Genomic DNA, 11,087 nt, shown 5'->3' with positions numbered 1-11,087 from the left:
AATGAATAGGATACAAGTCCGATGTGGCAGTAATTAAACTTCATTGTGCGCTGCTAAGATCCCACATTATCACTGTAACCAGCTCTCAGCGACAAGAAACAACATTCAAGCACTGGGGATTAAAGGAGAGAAGCTGACACATAAATTTAAAAAGAAACTTGGGCAGATCAGAGCTTTAAAATGAATCTCTCCAGAGCAGCATTTCTTTCTTTAAGGGAGGAGAAAAGAAAAGTGAAAATAGACTATCATTTCAAAGGAAAAAAAATGAAAGTGGATCTGGGACACATTCAGAGCGGATAGGAAATTATTCAGCAATTTGTCCGCACAGAGAGCAGTTAATTTACGAAGTGGAGTGAAACACCATTGCATCACACTGTAGGGGGAGACTGAAGTTTTCATCAAATTGAGGGCCGGAGAACTTCCTCCTTCCGCAACTTGCCTGCTGGCAGCAGTGGGGAGTTGCAGGTTATAGAGCTGCACACGGAGTGCGAAGTGTCAGCAAAACTGGAGCTGGGGCAGTCAGAGCTCCTCAGAGTGAACTTAGTGCTGTGAAGATTGTCTTTGGATTTTTAGCCTAGTTGTCGGGGAACAAATATACAGCAAAGACCTGGCTGGCACCACTCATTAACTTCCACGCCTTTTTTTCTCTCTCCCTCCCCACCTCGCTTGGCTGTGTCCATAATCCCTTTCCACACGGAAAGGAATTACAGCGGGAGTTTTGGTCACTTTTCAGGTAAGATATATGTTCAAACGGTACCATCAAATCTTTAGTGTTTAGTCTTAAAAATATATATAATTTGACATTAAGATGTACGTTGATTCATGTTGAAAGTTTGGAGGGCGTAGTCAGCTTGGCTGAGAGGAGAGATTACATTTGTGTGTGTGTGTGTGTGTGTGGGAAAGTCAGCTGCCTCTGCTTCCAGTTGTGGCTCTCAGATTTACCGGGGCACACGGCTGGTCAGGATCCGTTTAGACCTAAAACAAAACTAGGAGGAAAATATCGGATCTAATTGGCTGTGTGATCTGTCTCTGTGGTGTGATTCATCGCTCCTCTTCAATAGCTCTACTCTCAGGACAGACATCTACCCACCCATTAGAATCCGACTGGTCATAGAATCATACAATCCCTACAGTGCAGGAGGAGGCCATTTGGTCCATCGAGTCTGCACCAACGCAATCCCACCCAGGCCCTATCTCCATATCCCCATGCATTTACGCTAGCTAGTCCCCCTGACACTAAGGGGAAATTTAGCACGGCCAATCCACCTAACCCGCACATTCTAACCGTATGCTGCACACGGTAAGATTGGGAGAGACGCAGAAACTTTGGACCGAATGAGCCTCTAGGTGTCTCTTGTCCATTGCCAGTGGGTGGAAAATTACGTAAAGGGTTTAAGGACACGACTATCCACATCCCCAATTACTCATTGAGGTGGAGGGAGGAGGGTGTTGTCAGAAAAATGGGGGAGGGGTTACTAATCTCGCCCTCCTAATACAGGTCAGTAGCCTTTAGGGACCTTTTAAGGTGAAAGATCATCGACCTGAGGCATAGGGGGCGATTCTCTGACATCACCGTGCCTGCCGCAGATCGCGCCGATCCCGGAGAATAGCGTGCCAACCTGAAGATCACTTTCACATCTGGCGCCAGTTGCCGGTTCTCCCGGCCCCTTTCTAATGGCATGAACTGGATCGTGCTCAAAGTGCATGAGGTCAATTAGCATATTTAAATTCGCATTTAAATATGCATAGCCCATTCGAATCCCAGCGCACGGAATTCTCTGGCCTTTGGGCAAGAACAGCACGAATTAGTACTCGTCACCACTAGCTTAGACCTGGCGTGATGGCTCAGAGGTCATTGAAGCCCCTGGGTGGTTGGGGGAGGTACTGCATCCTGGCAGCACCAACAGACAGCCGGGCAGTGCTCACCAGACAGACTGGCGGTGCCAGTTCAGCACTGCCAATGTGCCAGGGGTAGTGCTGTGGGGGCAGGGTCTGAGTGGGGGGACAGATGGGGGCAATGCAGGAAGGGTTTGAGGAAGCCTATGCGTGGGGACGGGGATCTGACACGGTTCCGTGCAGGGGTGGATCATGAAGCTGGTAATGATGGGAGGGGCATGTCGGGGGTCAGGCCGGGGACCCATCGGGAGGACCCCGATACCCCAATGCTAGTGACCCGTGTCTGTGAGAGGGTGGGAGAACAAGCCACCGATAATGGAGGCGTGTCCCGAGGGTCCTGATGGTCCCAATATCCATAGGGGGAGGAAGGGCGTGGACTATGAGATCGGGTGACCTTGCGAAATGGCACCAGAGTGCTCTGGAGTCGGTTTCACTGGGGTGTTCAGGCAGACCCACCCCCCCACCCCCCACCCCCCCCCTCCCCCTCCCAACTCTCCAAAAACGTGACTGAGTATATGAGGGTTACAGTGCGGAGCACATCTGAAAGTCCGGCGCGGTTCGCTCCTGCTTTGTTGCCGTAATAACACTTTGAGCCCGATTTTACCATTTTGATTCTAAGTGCAATTCAGATCCAACTTGGAAAACTGCTCTGAGACGACCCCATACGCACTTAGCCTGAAAAAAAAATCGCGAGTCTGAATCATGCTGTGGGGGCTTATCGTGGCCGAAATGCTTCAGCTCCGATTGGAGCTTTGAACTGTGCATGCACAGTGAAAAAAATGTTTGAAAAACGCGCCCCTGTCACATTGATCCCGGGCAGCAAAAACCAGATAAAGTGGCCCGGGAGTGATGGCCCTCACAGACATTGCCCCAGCCCCACAACATAACTGTCCCCCCTTATCCACCCACCGCCCCCCCCCCCCCCCCCCCCCCCCGCTACCCAGACCGATTGTGGCCCTCTGCCCATTTCACCCCTACCGATCGCCCGCAGAGTGGCAGTGGTTCCCCCCACCCACCGATCGCCCGCAGAGTGGCAGTGGACCCCCTTGCCCCCACCCATCAGAGATCCATCTGGCCCGCCTCCACCCCCCCCTCCCCCCACCAGAGAATGATCGGGCCTCCCTCACTGTGCCCCCCCCCACTCACAAGAGTGCGATTGGGCCTCCCTCCTCCTCCTCCTCCTCCACCCTCCCCCGCAACCAGTGATACATCTGACCCGCCTCATCCCCCCCCCCCCACCAGAGAGCGATTTGGCCTCCCTCCTCACAACCCCTCACCAGAGAATGATCGGGCCTCCCCCCCCCCCCCACCTCCCCCATCCCTACCCACCAGAGAGTGATCGGGCCTCCCTCCTCCTCCGCACCCACCCCTCATAGATCCATCTGGCCTCCCTTCTCCTCCCCCCCCCCCCCCCCCCCCCCCCCCCCCCACCATAGAATGATCTGGCCCACCTCCCTCCTCCCCCACCACCGATCTGAGTCAGAGCCGCTGGAAGCTCTTCAGAAGCTGGAGCGCCCGAAACAGACCTTTGCTGAGCATGTCTGTTTCGTGCCGAATCTGGACGGGCAAACGCAATGGTAAAGGGGGAAATGCTGGTAAAGTTGGGTGGGCAGTTCATTAATTCAATTTAAATCGCCATTGTGCCCGTTTCGGGCGCGGTTTGGATCGCGGTCATTTTCGGGCCTTGGTAAAGTGGGCATCTGCGCGGATGCAGGCGTGGATTGCGCTACTCGCCTCACGCCCGACTTTACCAAGGTGGGGTGCAACGCAATGGTAAAATCAGGCCCTTAGTCATTTTTTGGGAGAATTCCGCTGTAAAATCTGTTTCTCTCCACAGATGCTGCCTGACCTGCTGAATTTTTCCAGCTTTTTCATCCAGCATCTGCAGTATTTTGCTTTGGTAATCTTTAAGGATACTGTTTGAAACCCCTCCTGCCTTTAAGAGCACATTTTGTTTTTTCTATTTGTGGTCATGTGAAATATTTTTATGTTTGTGGGCTGTAATATAATGCACCATTAATTGACAAATTTAGTGTTTATGTATTCATGTTCTTGGCATTTTTGTAGCTCGTTTCTATTTGTACACAGTCTGTTTTGAGGTTGGTTTGAATTATAGTAGGATGCAGGAGTGATTGAAATCAGGCCAGTTTGTGGAATGTTTTTAAAGCTAAAGTTTATTTATTAGTGTCACAGATGAAATTATAGTGCAATGTTGCTATTGCAACTCTATATTTTTAAACACTTTTGAAACATTTTGTTATTTTTGTGACTTCTGCCTCTTCATCCCCATTTATTTTGCGATGGTAATTGCACTGTTTTTGTACTTTGATCTGTCTTGTGAGATTTGCCTCATTCGTTACCTGATCTGCTGCTGAAACCTTCAGCCATGTCTTTGCTACCTCTGGACGTGACAATCCCATTACTATTGAAGTTATCAAAAACTCCTATTGCCCATGTCCTAATTCACATCATGAACTGTTCATCCTCTCCTCTGTACTCACTGACCTACATTGGCTCCTGGTTAAACAATGTCTCGATTTTAATAAAAATTCTCATCGTTGCCGTGCCGCTCCTTCTCTCTGCCATATACAGCAACACAAACAGTTCAGAAATCTCCGCTTCTCCAATTCTGGCCCTCATGCACTGCAGAAACTCACCAAGGCTCCCTAGACAACACCTTCCAAACCCACAGCCACTAGCATTGAGAAGGATAAGGGCAGTAGATACATTGGAACATCACCACCTGGAAGTTCCCTTCCGAGCCACTCACCATTCTGACCTGGAAATATATCGCCGTTCCTTCACTGTCACTGGGTCAACATCCGGGAACTCCCTAACAACACTTGTGGGTGTACCTACATCACATGGATTGCAGCGGTTCAAGGAGGCAGCCTACCACCACATCCTCGGGCTATTAGGCTTGGGCAATAATTGTTGACCTAACCAGCGAAACCCACATTCCTTGAATTAATAAAAATAAAACCATCCCCAAATTTAATCACACCACCATTGGTGGTTGTGCCTTTAACTGATAAGGCCGGAAACTCTGGAATTCCCTCCTTAAACTTCTTTGCCTCTCTTTCTTTAAGATACTCCTTATCTCTTTGACCCAGCTGTGAGTCATCTGCCTTAATTTTGATATTTGTTCATGGGATGTTGGTGTTTCTGGCTAGGCCAACATGTATTCCCTGAGGAACTCCTGCAGTGATGTCTTGGAGCTGATCTAATTGACCTCCGACCATCAAACCGTCTTCCTTTGTGCCAGGAATAACTCCAACCAGTGGAGGGTTTTCCCACAATTCCATTTGACCTCTGATAAACCAGGAAGCTGTGTTGCTCAGACCCCACTGCAGTGAGATTAATAAATTTATTATAGACAGCTTGCTTGTTTATCAAGCTAGACTCAACTAACCCAGGCAGACACTGGGAGAATATGCAAACTCCACAAAGACAGTGACTCGAGGCCGAAATTGAACCCAGGTCCCTGGCGCTGTGAGGCAGCAGTGCTAACCACTGTGCCACCGTGCCATGTTGTTGAACAAACTTGGCAGGCTATTGCAGTGGATCTTGTAAATGATAAACATTGCTGCCATTTTTCAGTAGTGGTGGAGGGAAGTGGTATTTAGGGTTCCTATCAAATGGCTGCTTTGAGGTTGAGTTTCTTGAGTGTAGTTGGAATTGCAGTAATCCAGTCATAGTCCATTACACTCCTGACTTGTGCCATGTAGATGATAGACAGACCATGGGAAGTCAGGAGGTGAGTTACTCACCATAGAGTGCCCTGCTTCTGACCAGCTCTTGTAACTGCAACATTTTTGTGGCTGGTACAGTTCGGTTTCTGGTCAGTGATGATCCTCAGGATGTTAATCATGGGAATTGAGGGATGGTAATATTGTTGAATATCGAGAGAAGATGATTAGACATGCTGTGGTTGGAAATAATAATTGCCTGTCATTTGTGTAGTGCTCATGTAACTTGTTGCTTATCAATCTAGGCCTTAATGGCGTCCAGGTCTTGCTACTTCAGGGGATGGATTGCTACATTATCTGAGGTGTTGTGAATGGAATTGAAAATTGTGCAGTCATTGTTGATATCTGCACTTCTAAGCTTATGATGGATGGACGGTCATTGCTGAAGTAACCAAAGATGTTTAGGATGGGATACCAGTCTAGCTGAATCCCTGCAGAGATGTCCTGGGGTGGAGATGATTGATATCCAACAAACACAACCATTCATAGAATCATAGAATCATAGAAACCCTACAGTGCAGAAGGAGGCCATTCGGCCCATCGAATTGGGGGGAGGGAATCGAAATGAGGGGACTGAGAGCGAGGAGGTTAGCTCGCAAATAGATAAGGAATGTAGACAGGGTAAGAGGGAGGTTAGACGAGTGATGGAGAAGGGAAGTGCTCAGGCTGAAGGTCTGAGATGTGTCTATTTTAATGCCGGGAGTGTAGTGAATAAAGTGGATGAGCTTAGAGCGTGGATTGCTGCTTCGAATTGTGATGTGGTGGCCATTACGGAGACTTGGATGTCTCAGGGACAGGACTGGGTGCTTCAGGTGCCGGGTTTTAGATGTTTCAGGAAGGACAGGGAGGGAGGTAAGAGAGGGGGGGGAGTGGCACTGTTGATCAGGGATAGTGTCACGGCTGTAGAGAAGGTGGACGCCGTGGAGGGATTGACTACGGAGTCTCTGTGGGTGGAGGTTAGGAACAGGAAGGGGTCGGTAACTTTGCTGGGTGTTTTCTATAGGCCGCCCAATAGTAACAGAGATGTTGAGGAGCAGATGGGGAAACAGATCCTGGAGAGATGTAGGAATAACAGAGTTGTCGTGATGGGAGATTTTAATTTCCCAAACATAGATTGGAATATCCCTAGGGCTAGGGGTTTGGATGGAGAGGAGTTTGTTAGGTGTGTCCAGGAGAGTTTCCTGACACAGTATGTGGATAAGCCTACTAGAGGAGAGGCTGTACTTGATCTGGTGCTGGCTAATGAACCTGGACAGGTGGAGGATCTCTCGGTGGGTGAGCATCTTGGGGATAGCGATCATAATTCTATCTCCTTCACGATAGCATTGGAAAGAGATAGGATCAGGCAGGCTAGGAAAGTGTTTCTCTGGAGTAAAGGGAAATACAGTGTCATCAGGGAGGAAATTAGACGGGTAAATTGGAAGGAGGCATTCTTGGGGAAAAGTACCGAAGGAAAGTGGAGGATTTTCAAGGAATGTTTGTCTGGAGCTCTGCATGACAACGTTCCGATGAGACAGGGGGGTGTTGGTAGGGTACGGGAACCGTGGTGCACGAAGGTTGTGATGAACCTGGTGAATAAGAAAAGAGAGGCGTACAGAAGGTTCAGAGAGCTAGGAGGTGTTAAGGATTTAGAGGAGTATATGGGATGTAGGAAGGAGCTTAAGAAGGAAATTAGGAGAGCGAGAAGGGGTCATGAGAAGACCTTGGCGGGTAAGATTAAGGAGAATCCCAAGGCTTTCTACAAATATGTCAAGAGTAAAAGGATGAGATGTGAAGGCATAGGACCCTTAAAAGGTGAAGGGGGAAAAGTTTGTGTGGAACCGTTAGAAATGGCGGAGGTGCTTAATGAATACTTTACCTCGGTATTCACGGTGGAAAGGGATCTGGGTGGTTGTACTGCTGGTTTGCGGTGGACAGAAAGGATCGAGCATGTGGACATAAAGAAAGAGGATGTGTTGGAACTATTGAATGGCATCAAGGTTGGTAAGTCGCCGGGACCGGATGGGATGTACCCCAGGTTACTGTGGGAGGCGAGGGAGGAGATTGCGGAGCCTTTGGCGATGATCTTTGCATCGTCGATGGAGACGGGAGAGGTTCCGGAGGATTGGAGGATTGCAGATGTGGTCCCTATATTCAAGAAAGGGAACAGGGACAGCCCGGGAAATTACCGACTGGTGAGTCTAACCTCAGTGGTTGGTAAGTTGATGGAGAGGATCCTGAGAGACAGGATTTATGATCATCTAGAGAAGTTTAGTATGATCAAAAGTAGTCAGCACGGCTTTGTCAAGGGCAGGTCGTGCCTTACGAGCCTGGTTGAGTTCTTTGAAAATGTGACCAAACACATTGACGAAGGAAGAGCGGTGGATGTGGTCTATATGGACTTCAGCAAGGCGTTCGATAAGGTCCCCCATGCAAGACTTCTTGAGAAAGTGAGAGGGCATGGGATCCAAGGGGCTGTTGCCTTGTGGATCCAGAACTGGCTTGCCTGCAGAAGGCAGAGAGTGGCTGTGGAGGGGTCTTTCTCTGCATGGAGGTCAGTGACCAGTGGAGTGCCCCAGGGATCTGTTCTGGGACCCTTGCTGTTTGTCATTTTCATAAATGACCTGGATGAGGAAGTGGAGGGATGGGTTGGTAAGTTTGCTGACGACACCAAGGTAGGTGATGTTGTGGATAGTTTGGAGGGATGTCAGAAGTTGCAGCGAGACATAGATAGAATGCAAGACTGGGCGGAGAAGTGGCAGATGGACTTCAACCCGGATAAGTGTGTAGTGATCCATTTTGGCAGATCCAATGGGATGAAGCAGCAGTATAATATGAAGGGTACCATTCTTAGCAGTGTAGAGGATCAGAAGGACCTTGGGGTCCGGGTCCATAGAACTCTTAAATCGGCCTCGCAGGTGGAGGATGCGGTCAAGAAGGCGTACGGCGTACTAGCCTTCATTAATCGAGGGATTGAGTTTAGGAGTCGGGAGATAATGCTGCAGCTTTATAGGACCCTGGTTAGACCCCACTTGGAGTACTGCGCGCAGTTCTGGTCACCTCATTACAGGAAAGATGTTGAAGCCATTGAAAGGGTGCAGAGGAGATTTACAAGGATGTTGCCTGGATTGGGGGGCATGCCTTATGAGGATAGGTTGAGGGAGCTTGGTCTCTTCTCCCTGGAGAGACGAAGGATGAGAGGTGACCTGATAGAGGTTTACAAGATGTTGAGAGGTCTGGATAGGGTAGACTCTCAGAGGCTATTTCCAAGGGCTGAAATGGTTGCTACGAGAGGACACAGGTTTAAGGTGCTGGGGGGTAGGTACAGAGGAGATGTCAGGGGTAAGTTTTTCACTCAGAGGGTGGTGGGTGAGTGGAATCGGCTGACGTCGGTGGTGGTGGAGGCAAACTCGTTGGGGTCTTTTAAGAGACTTCTGGATGAGTACATGGGATTTAATGGGATTGAGGGCTATAGATAGGCCTAGAGGTAGGGATATGATCAGCGCAACTTGTGGGCCGAAGGGCCTGTTTGTGCTGTGGCTTTCTATGTTCTATGAGTCTGCACCGACCACAATCCCACCCAAGCCCTACCCCCACATATTTTTACTTGCTAATCCCACTAACCTACGCATCTCAGGACTCTAAGGGGCAATTTTTAACCTGGCCAATCAACCTAACCCGCACATCTTTGGACTGTGGGAGGAAACCGGAGCACCCGGAGGAAACCCACGCAGACACGAGGAGAATGTGCAAACTCCACACAGACAGTGACCCGAGCCGGGAATCGAACCCGGGACCCTGAAGCTGTGAAGCAGCAGTGCTAACCACTGTGCTACCGTGCCGCCCTGTTCCTCTTTGTGTAAGGTTTGACTCCAACCAGTGGAGAGTTTCTCCCAATTCCCATTGACTTTAGTTTTGCTGTTAGGGTTCCTTGATGCCCCACACTAACAAATGCTGCCTTGATGTCAAGGGCAGTTACTTTCATCTTGCCTCTGGAATTCAACAACTCTTTTGTCATTTAATAAAATATGTTATACTTTAATTCCACTTTTTCCAGAAAAAAGTGTCATGTATTGCTTCCAGTTCTTTATGGCATGTTGTTTTTAAGCTATGGAAATGGCCAAGTGTGTAGCACCAGTGACAGAGAGAGAGCAGGTATTCAGGGCTTTTTTAAAATCAGATTTTCAGGAGAATCATAGAATAGAATCCATACAATGCAGAAGGAGGCCATTTGGCCCATCAAGCCTGTACCGACAACAATCCCACCCAGGCCCTATCTCTGTAACCCCACATATTTACCCTGCTAATCTCCCTGACACTCAGGGGCAATTTACCATGGCCAATCAACTTAACCAGTACATCATTGGACCATGGGAGGAAACTAGAGAACCTGGAGGAAACCCACGCAGGCATGGGGAGAATGTGCAAACTCCACACAGTCAATCAAGGCCGGAATTGAACCCGGGTCCCTGGCACTGTGAGGCAGCAGTGCTAACTGTTGTGCTACCATGACGTAGACTGGAGCTAGAGAGGTAGTTAAAAAGTAGGATTTCAAAGGTAGTCATCTCTGGATTGCTCCCAATGCCAGGTGCTAATGAGAATAGTAATAGGAAGGCAGGGAGGATCAATGTGTGGTTTGAAGCATGGTACAGGAGGGAGGGCTTCAGCTTCTTGGGGCATTGGGACTAATTCTGCACAGAAGGCACCCATTCAAAAGGGACAGGTTGCATTTCAACAGGTCTGGGGCCAATGTCCTTGTGGGAAGGTTCACAAGTGTAGTTGGGGAAGGGTTTAAACTAAATTAGCAGTGGGAAGGGCACCAGGGTACAGAAGTAAAAAGGAGAAATGAGGTGCATGAGAATGGAGTAATTCCATATCAAATAGGAGTGGGCTAAAAAAGACGATGGGAATGCAAAGGCAGGATTACAGCGCACGTAGGCAAACGCACAAAGTGTGATGAGCAAGTTGGATGTCTGTGACCCCCTTGAGGTTTAGAACATCTAAACTAGATGAGGCCTATTAGGTTTCTAGAGAAGAGATCTAGCCAGCAGGAAATGGAACCAAAGACAGAGAGCAACAGAACAATGTTGGATCTTTAAGGAAGAGATGCATCAGGTACAGGGGAGGTGCATTCCAACGAGGATGCAAGGTAGCAGAACCTAAGAACAGGGCTCCTTGGATGGTAAGTGAGATAGTGATTATGATGAAACAAAAGAAAAGGGTGCCTGATGCATGTCTAGTGAATTTGTGATGTAAGAACCAGGTCAAATATGAAAAGATTGAGAAAGGAGGTGAAGAGGAAAATGAGACTGCCAAAGGGAGAATATAACAGTCAACATGAAATCCAAAAATCATCTTTTGTGTATAGATAGTAAGTGGGTAGTAAGAGGTGAGTTGAGAGTCTCCTAGTGGGGAAAGAAAGGATGCTATGTGCTTAGATGCCCAGAGCAAGGCGAGAATAAT

The 11,087-nt window shown here is 48.6% G+C and overlaps 1 protein-coding gene across 2 annotated transcripts in view; it reads left to right on the top strand.

Annotated features, from left to right (window-relative positions):
- Window positions 1-382: 382 nt before the first annotated feature.
- The window catches only part of LOC144495695 (copine-3-like), a 94,780-nt gene continuing 84,075 nt past the window's right edge, over window positions 383-11,087 (top strand). Inside the window, exon 1 of one of the 2 annotated variants that reach the window (XM_078216020.1) lies at window positions 383-733. The gene's annotated coding sequence lies outside the window, so the exon portion shown is untranslated. The remainder of the gene's footprint in view (window positions 734-11,087) is intronic. The other variant, XM_078216019.1, reaches the window with a different exon arrangement.

The sequence above is a fragment of the Mustelus asterias genome, chromosome 7 (genome assembly GCF_964213995.1).
Source record: "Mustelus asterias chromosome 7, sMusAst1.hap1.1, whole genome shotgun sequence".
Taxonomy (NCBI): Eukaryota; Metazoa; Chordata; class Chondrichthyes; order Carcharhiniformes; family Triakidae; genus Mustelus; species Mustelus asterias.
Note: the sequence above shows the minus strand (reverse complement) of the source record. Positions and strands in the feature narration are given on the sequence as shown.